Source organism: Thamnophis sirtalis, unplaced genomic scaffold (genome assembly GCF_051295495.1).
Source record: "Thamnophis sirtalis isolate CommonGarterSnake01/CBP01778 unplaced genomic scaffold, rThaSir2_p1.2 scaffold_15, whole genome shotgun sequence".
Classification (NCBI taxonomy): domain Eukaryota; kingdom Metazoa; phylum Chordata; class Lepidosauria; order Squamata; family Natricidae; genus Thamnophis; species Thamnophis sirtalis.
Window position 1 is genome coordinate 47,004,993 of NW_028261395.1, and position 9,393 is coordinate 47,014,385.

Consider the following 9,393-nt stretch of genomic DNA (forward strand, 5'->3'; position numbering starts at 1 on the left):
AGGAAAGGAATCAAAACGGCAAAGGGAGGAGAGGGGAGACGTTAAAATTTAGAGAAGAGTATAGGGAGCCCCAAAGAGCCTGTTTTTCCAGAGAAGATTTAATTGAGGAGTAGTAGGTTTATGGCATCGCCTGCCCCGCGATGCGGTTGGTACATCCCGAGCAAGATGGCGGCCGCCGGCCGAAAGACTAGGGGAGCGCAGGAGCGGCAGGTTAGGCGAGGGGCGGGAGGAAAATCGGGGAGCCCTTTTTCGCCTCTCCCCATTGGGGGGGGGGAAAGAGAGACAGGAAGGAATGGCGGCCGCTGATTGGCTCCCTCCAGCTCCACCCTCGGGAGGCTCACTCGGCTCCCTCCCCTTTGGGAGAGCGCGCTGATTGGCCAGCGGGAGCTGGGGGCCCCTCTTTGTCCCGCCCCCCATTGTTCCATGTGGCCCTAGAACCCCCTTTCCGGCCTCCCCTCCCCCCACTTCCTCCCAGGAAGCCCCGCCCCCCAGAGCTGAGAGAGAGGGAAGCAAGGGTGCCTCTGAGCACGTGCAGAGTGCTTTTTCCCCCCCCTGCCCTCCCAGGACACCAAAATTGGGGGTGCTGAGTTGGAGGGGGCGGGTTAGGTTGCTCATAAAAGCCCCCCCAAAATGGCTTAAAAGAAACAGGACTCTAAAGCATGTGAGATTATGGGGGGGGGCTACCTAGGGGCATAAGGGTGAAAATAGGGGTGGGGGGCTTCCTAAGGATGGTAAACTTTCCTGGGGAGAACCAGGATGGGGGCTTAACCAGGTTACAATGGGGTTTAGCGCAAGCGGGGAAATGGGAAATGCATTTCATGCGGGGAAAAGGGGAGCAGAGTTTCTAGGTGTCTTTATATATAGCACATTTATATTTGCATATTGCACATATGTGAGTGTTTAAATCAGTGTTTCTCAACCTTGGCCACTTGAAGATGTCCGGACTTCAACTCCCAGAATTCCCCAGCCAGCGAATGCTGGCTGGGGAATTCTGGGAGTTGAAGTCCGGGCATCTTCAAGTTGACAAGGTTGAGAAACACTGTCCTAACCACTGCTGGGGAATTCTGGGAGTTGAAGTCCGGACATCTTCAAGTTGCCACGGTTGAGAAACACTGGTTTAAATGTTGCATGGATATATAGTTTGCATATATATGTATGCATGCATGCAGAGAGGGAGAGAGAGAATATTTTTTCTACTATCTGTGCTTATTGCACATATGTCAGTGGTGGGTTGCGGGGGGGGGGGTACGCCCCGGTATGGGCATACCGAAGCCTGCCCGGAATACCAGATACCGGTATGGTACGGTGCTCCGGAGGGCCCACCCACTTCCTCGAGCTCCTTACCTGTCTTTTAAGGCTTCCGTGCACGCGCATGGCACATACAGCACCTGTGCGATGCTCCACTGAGCAGCTGGAGTGTAAGAAGCATGCGCGCGGCGCACATCCATGTGGATGCCGCCAGGCCCATTCCAACCTTACCGATTGGAATGGGATCCGGAACCCACCACTGACATATGTATATGTATATTGCCTATATACATGTATGTGTATATTGTATATGTTCGTACTTGTATATGTATATAATGCATATGTTGTACAAAATGCATACATGCATTCAATGTATAACATTGCATATAAATTATACATTGCATGTTAATATATTAATGTAACATGCATATATATTAATGTTACATATACGTGTGTGTGTGTATGTGTGTGTATATATGTGTGTGTGTGTGTGTTGTATATATTTATATATTTATATATTTATATATTTATATATTTATATATTTATATATTTATATATTTATATATTTATATATTTATATATTTATATATTTATATATTTATATATTTATATATTTATATATTTATATATTTATATATTTATATATTTATATATTATATATTTATATATTTATATATTTATATATTTATATATTTATATATTTAAAGTCACAACCCCTGGTATGCCCCAATTATGGGAGGAAGCTAACTGCTTCCATTCTCTGTCAATCGGCTTGTCACAAGAGTCCATCATGACAGAAATATATATGTTGTATTTGTGCTGATAAAATAAATAAAGGGAGACTAGTATAGATCTATTTCAAGCTATTTAGCTCTCTTCAGCTAGCCATACCCTTACTGGGATTAGAACCTGTGCTGTATTACATCTTAGGCAGATGTGTTAACCACTAAGCCACAAGATTCTTCTCCTTATCAGCTGAGCCAGGGAAATAGGTATGTATTTAGTGTCACAACCCCTAGTATGCCCAAGATGTAATACATCTGTAATAAATATGTATTAAGTGTTACAACCCCTGGTATGCCCAAATATGGGAGAAATCTACTGCTTCCATTCTCTGTCCATCGGCTCGTCACAAGAGACCATCCAGACAGAAACCCAATATGTTTACTGTTGCCTTTGCTGACACAAATGTATCAGCACAAATACAACACACACACACACATATATTGCATTTGTGCTGATAAATAAATAAAGGGAGACTAGTATAGATCTATTTCAGGCTATTTAGCTCTCATCAGCTAGCCTTACCCTTACTGGGAATCGAACCTGGGCTGTTTTTACATATCAGGCAGTTATATTAGCCACTAAGCTATAGTATATGTTTTATACTGCATTTATATAACGTGTTGTATATATTAATTTTATTCTTTAAAATTGTCTGGCTGCCTTCCTGGGGTTACTGGTTTCCTAACCTAGCTAAACTCCTTTTCACATTTGGGCCCTAAAATCCAGTTAAATTATATTTTATAGCCACTCCTTTATTCTGGATTTGTGCTTATATGCCCTTATATAGGAAAGGAGAGAAGGAAAAAAACAACACCCCAACAGAGAACTAGCTCTTATTCTAAGAACATTTTGTGCTTTTTACTCAGTGGAGCAATTTTACTAGCCTGAAAGCCTGCAAAAATAACAATTTTTTCAGGCCAGCCTCGCGCTGCTGTCGCCTGCCTGTTTACGCTGAGTGTTAAAATGCTTGATTAATTCCGTTGTTCTTTTAGGTTCTGGGGCGATGTGCAGCTGTTGTTTTTAAAAAAAATATATATCAGCAAACGCCACGATATATCCGTGGTTCTTAGTGGGAGGACGAATCACACAATATGTTCTCCCTCTCTGTCTCTTTCCAGCTTTAAGCGCATTGCTTGGGACATGAAAAGCATGGATTTAATCCTTTCAAAAGGGTGGAGGGTAGGGAGGAAAAAAAAACCCACAGATTCTCGGTAGCCTTAAGCTGCTTAGAGTCCTGGTTAGCAGGAAAAAAATTAGATCGTTTTGACGCTTCCAATTGTAAGGGCCTTTTTAAAAAAAAATTATTGTGTTTCCTAGGAGCAGCGATTATAAACCGTGAAAGGAGAAATCTCGTTTTTTAAGATGTTCAAGCTGAGTCGAGAGGTGAGAACTTTCGGATTTTATTTTTTTAATCTGGCAAGGAACTTTGATCTGAAAAACGTCTTTATTTTGCAGCTTCTAGGCCAGGTTGATTAAATGAGGGAGCTCCCGTGACTCGTCCCGGCTTCCGCCAGCCTAGCGGTTCGAAAGCACATAAAGAAATGCAAGTAGAAAAATAGGAACCACCAATTTTGGTGGGAAGGGAAACAGCGTTCCGTGCGGCTTCGGGAGTTGAGTCATGCCGGCCACATGACCACGGAGACATCTTCGGTCAGCGCTGGCTCTTCGGCTTTGATGAGCAGCGCCCCCTAGAGTCAGGAACAATGAGCACAGATGTGCGAGGGGAACCGTTACCTTTAGGCCAGGTTTTACGCCTCCCATCCACAGATTCCAGCAAAGAAATTTATAAAATCGATTTATGGCCATTCATTTAGCGACTACACAGTGATGGTGACACTTAAAAGCGACCTATTATGGCTGATCCTCGGACTTAGGACCACTGCAGAATCATCCCAGGGTTCATCTGATTGGAATTTCAAGCCCTTGCCGACTGGCGTCTTCCAGCATCCCGGATCGCCGAAAACCAAAGATTTGTCGAACGCCGGAAGTAAATCCGTCATAAAATGGGGACACGTGCAGCCAAGTGCCCAAAATTGGTTTCCTGGCCAGGGAAAATAATACGGTTGTGAAGTGAGTCCATTGATCTGCAGTTCAGCGGTTCTAATCTCACCGGCTCAAGGTCGACTCAGCCTTCCATCCTTCCGAGGTGGGTGAAATGAGGACCCAGACTGTGGGGGGCGATATGCTGACTCCGTAAACCGCTTAGAGAGGGCTGAAAGCCCTATGAAGCGGTATATAAGTCTAATAAATAAATAAATAAATAAATTGACTTAAGACAGAGGGTCTTAAACAGGAGATCGCACGACCCCAGGACACTGCAACCGTCATAAGTGTAAAGTCACTTCCAGTGCATCCGAATTCTGATCACGTGACCCTGGGGGTGCAGCCCGCAGTCGTCTGAACAGGGATCCTAAGTCATTGTTATGGCGCTGTTGTGACTTCCATCACTAAATGGACGGTTGTAAGTCAAGGACATATAATGCGTACATAGTAGGGTTTGGAGGGTGGGACCGGTTTTATTTTCTTGGGCTCCAAGATCACTGCAGCCCAGAAATGGAAAGAGGCTTCCTCCTGGGGAGGGAAGCGGAGGCAAATGTAGACAGCATTCTAAAAAGCAGAGACATCCCCCTGCCAATCAAAAGTGTGCCTAGCCAAGACTGTGGTTTTCCCAGTTGCCATGGATGGCTGTGAAGGTTGGACCACAAGGAAGGCGGAGTGCCAAAGAATGGAGGCCTTTGAACTCTGGAGAAGAAGACTCCTGCCTTGAGTCCCTTGGACTGCAAGGCCATCCAACCGGTCAGTCCTAGAGGAGATCCACCCTGACTGCTCTTTAGAAGGCCGGATCCTGAAGAGGGAACTCAAAGACTTTGGCCACCTGATGAGAAGGAAGAAGGACTCCCTGGAGAAGAAGACTCCTGCCTTGAGTCCCTTGGACTGCAAGGCCATCCAACCGGTCAGTCCTAGAGGAGATCAACCCTGACTGCTCTTTAGAAGGCCAGATCCTGAAGAGGAAACTCAAAGACTTTGGCCACCTGATGAGAAGGAAGAAGGACTCCCTTGAGAAGACTCCTGCATTGAGTCCCCTGGACTGCAAGGCCATCCAACCGGTCAGTCCTAGAGGAGATCCACCCTGGCTGCTCCTTAGGAGGCCAGATCCTGAAGAGGAAACTCAAAGACTTTGGCCACCTGATGAGAAGGAAGAAGGACTCCCTGGAGAAGAGCCTCATGCTGGGAACGATGGAGGGCAAAAGAAGAAGAAGAAGGGGACGGCAGAGAAGGAGTGGGCTGGATGGAGCCACCGAAGCAGCCGGCCTGAGCTTCAATGGACTCCAGAGGATGGGAGAGGACAGGAAGGCCTGGAGGAACATGGTCCAGGGGGTCGCGATGGGCCGGACACGACTTCGCAACCAACAGCAACAAGGGTCTTGTTACATATATTTTATCCGAAGGTGCAGCTTGTGGGTTTTGTGTTTGAGACAGAGAGACGGGTGAGCTTAGCTTCCTGTTTCAGATTCTCTCCGATTTGGAAGCGAATCGCACCTTCCTGCAATTTGGGAGGTCTCGAAGCTGCATCCCGAACGCCAACCCAGCGGTGCGCTTCTCCTGACAGTGCCCTTCGACCACACCCGTGTGCGAGGGGCTACTTCGCTCAAGTATCCTTATCTCCAGAAAAGAGGACAAGGAAACCAGATAACAAGAGTGGGAAGGGCCCTTGGAGGTCTTCTAGTGTGACCCTCTGCTCGATTAGGAGAATGACTTGTGGCACGCGTGCCCAAAGTGGCACATGGAGCCATGTTGCCTGGCACGCGCGGCGTCATCCGTTCCTCTTCCTGCTTTCTGGCGCGCATGCGTGCCCGACGATCGGCTGTCCTCCGTGCGCGTGGTAGTTCCGGGACACTGGGATTTTTTCCCCGGCACATCCATGCGCCCTGGGCAGTGACGAGCGCACATGCTCCCTGTTGGGCGCTCATCCCTGCCCTATCCCATTTCAGACACATGGCTGTCCAGTCTCTTCTTCCAAACCTTCCACCCCACAGCCTCCAGGGGCCAGCCGTTCCGCGGAATAATTTACCGTATTTTTTTTCAGGCTATAAGACGCACCGGTGTATAAGACGCACCCAGATTTCAAAGAGGTAAGTCAGAAAAAAAGAGTTTTTGTCCTCCCCGGCCCCCAGGAGCCCTCTGCAGGCTTCAGCAGGGCTGGGGGAAGGGGAGAAAGACCCCGTTGTTTTGCAAAAAAAAAACTGCTTTTTTTTTTTGCAAAAATGGGATGGGGGCTTCGGGAGGCCAAAAGTGGCTGTATTTGGCGTATAAAACCCACCAACATTTCTACGCTCTTTTCCGAGCGGGGGGGAGAAGGTGCGTCTTATATTCCAACAGATATGGTAATATATTTATTCAATAGTATAATTTACTACACGGAGGGAATTTCCGTGCCTGTTAAGGTGACTCATTCCGTCCAGTAAATGCAAAATAAAAAATAAAAAATTGCCTACAGTTTAGGGTTAATTCTTTGGAATATTTTTTTTTCTTTCTTTTTGCAGATGGCTTTGAGGGACCTTTTATTTTGCTTTTTTTTCTTCTTGGGATGATCCGTTTTCTGATGAAGTCAGCTTCCCTTCAGCTCCCCCCCCCTTGCGAAATCTCTGAATCATTCTGACCTTGCGAAAAAAGAAGAAGTGTCAAATGAGCAACTAAATTAAGAGCTGAAATTCGACAGCCCTTTTGCGTAGGAAGACTTGTCCTTCAAACGGTCACCTCTCTATAAATGTCAGAGGGGTTTTTTGGGGGGGTGGGGGGGAGAGGTTTGACTTGGAAGCTGGTCCTTTTTTAATAACTTCTAGACCAGAAGTTTCTCTCCCCCCCCCACTCTTTGTGGTTTGAAGATGGGCAGACTTCAATTTCCCTGGTGCTAATTTCCCTGGGGTTGATGAGTTCCCCTCCCCTCTCGACTTGTATGGCTGTATGACTCTTGCGTATTTTAATTACGTGTATTGTGTCTGTATCCCCTTTTTCCCCTCCTGAGTTGTTCGCCGCCCCGAGTCCCTCCCGGAGAAGGGCGGCATACAAATAAACTAAATCTCAATCTCATTCCTTTATTTCCACTGTGGCCCTGCTTACTCTCCTCTTAATCCCTTTCGCTGCAATCTCTCCACTATGGGGAGGTGGGGGGAGAAGAGAGCAGCGAAAGGGATTAAGAGGAGAGTAAGCGGGGCCACAGTGGAAATAAAGGAATGAGATTGAGATTGAGATTGAGATTATTTGTATGCCGCCCTGAGTTCCTCCCGGAGAATCCCTTTCTTAATCTCCTCTTCTCCTCTTAATCCCTTTCGCTGCAATCTCTCCACTATGGGGAGGAGGGGGGGGGAGAAGAGAGCATGGAGAGAATTCTGGGAGTTGAAGTCCACCCGTCTTCAAGCTGCCGAGGTGAAGAAACCTTCAGATGGAGAGGTTTCTTGATGATTCAGGTTTCCTAACTCAAGCCTACTCTCTTCTCCCAGGAATGAAGCGAAAGGGATTTCTTTCCCCACTCGCAAAACGGCTGCTTTGAGTCTGAAGCCCAGAAACCGAAGTGAAACGCGCGGTGCCAACCCACACCTGGTCCGTTCCACCCCCCCAGGATGGGAGAATGGCACAAGATCTTCCGCCAAAGCCTGGCCGTACCTCCGCGTAACATCCGGAGGCCAAATTTGCCTCTGCAGCCATCGGTGCCATTTCAGTGCGTCTTGAAGAGTGTCCATGGGAATGCCTTGAAACAGTATATCGATCGATCGTCAATCAGAAGAGAGCGGGAGGGCTTCTGGTTCAACTCTCTGCGCAAGCAGGAAAACCTTAGGCCATGTTAATCTTCTTTCATTCCTTCATTCCTTCCTTAATTCTTCCTTCCCTCTGTCCCCCTCTTTCTCTTCTGATTCCTTCCTTCTCCCCCTCTTCCCTTCCTCTCTCCTTTCCCCTCTTTCCTTCCTTCCTCCTTTCCTTCTGCCTTTCCTCCCTCTTTCATTCCTTCCTTAATTCTTCTTTTCCTCCCTCCCACTCTTTCTCTTCTGGTTTCCTTCCTTCTTCCCTTCCTCTCTCCTTTCCCGTCTTTCCTTCCTTCCTTCCTCCTTTCCTTCTTTCTTCCCTCCCTCTTCTTTCATTCCTTCCTTAATTCTTCTTTTCCTCCCTCCCACTCTTTCTCTTCTGATTCCTTCCTTCTTCCCCTCTTTCCTTCCTCCTTTCCTTCTTTCTTCCCTCCCTCTTCTTTCATTCCTTCTTTAATTCTTCTTTTCCTCCCTCCCACTCTTTCTCTTCTGATTCCTTCCTTCCCTTTTTTCCTTCCTTCCTTTCTTTCTCCCTCCCTCCTTTCTTCCCTCCCTCTTCTTTCATTCCTTCCTTAATTCTTCCCTCCCTCCCTCCCACTCTTTCTCTTCTGGTTTCTTTCCTTCCCCTTTTTCCTTCCTTCCTTTCTTCCCTCCCTCCTCCTTTCCTCCCTCCCTCCTCTTTCATTCCTTCCTTCCTTAATTCTTCCTTCCCTCCCTCCTGCTCTTTCTCTTCTGGTTTCCTTCCTTCCCCTTTTTCCTTCCTTCCTTTCTTCCTCCCTCCCTCCATCCTCCTTTCTTCCCTCCCTCCTCTTTCATTCCTTCCTTCCTTAATTCTTCCCTCCCTCCCACTCTTTCTCTTCTGGTTTCCTTCCTTCCCCTTTTTCCTTCCTTCCTTTCTTTCTCCCTCCCTCCCTCCTCCTTTCTTCCCTCCCTCCCTCTTTCATTTCTTCCTTCCTTAATTCTTCCTCCCACCCTTTCTCTTCTGGTTTCATTCTCTCCCTCCCTCCCTCCTTCCTTCCTTCCTTCCTTCCTTCCTTCCTTCCTTCTCTTTCATTTCCCTCCCTCCCTCCCTCCTGAATTCTGGGAGTTGAAGCCCACCCCTCTCAAAGTGACCAAGCGTGACCAACGTGGCTTCCTCCTACCTGGGTGACCCCCAGGTCAACCCAAATCCTCCCCGTGGGTTGCCCAAAGCCAGACCTGATCAACTCGGGACAATTCCTTCCCCTTCCCCTTGTAGCCGTTTTCTTTGAGATTCCATACTTCCATACTTCCTCTGGTTCTCTGTGCGGCTAACTGTCCCCTCCTTGGTCCTCCAACTCTCTGCAGAAAGTTCTTGAGAACATGGTGGAGGTGGCCTTCCAGCTGCGCCTTTCGCTCTTCGACCTGGCCTACCGCCAGTTCTTCGGCAGGACCTGGAGAAGCCCCCCGAGGCCTCTGAAATCCGTCCCGGGGCACCTGCCTTCCGTGGTCTTCAACGAGGTAAGGGCCAATGGGTCTTCCCCGTCCCCCTTCCAAATTATGGGGAGACCCCCCCCCCTAGCTTAATGGACTACCTAG

The 9,393-nt window shown here is 47.7% G+C and overlaps 1 long non-coding RNA gene across 1 annotated transcript; it reads left to right on the plus strand.

The window, feature by feature from the left end:
• The first annotated feature begins 154 nt into the window (after positions 1-154).
• On the plus strand, positions 155-7,638 carry LOC148042625 (uncharacterized). The gene is made up of 3 exons (XR_015695108.1): positions 155-210; positions 3,353-3,418; positions 7,537-7,638. It is a non-coding gene; the product is annotated as an uncharacterized LOC148042625 (long non-coding RNA).
• The last annotated feature ends 1,755 nt before the right edge of the window (positions 7,639-9,393 follow it).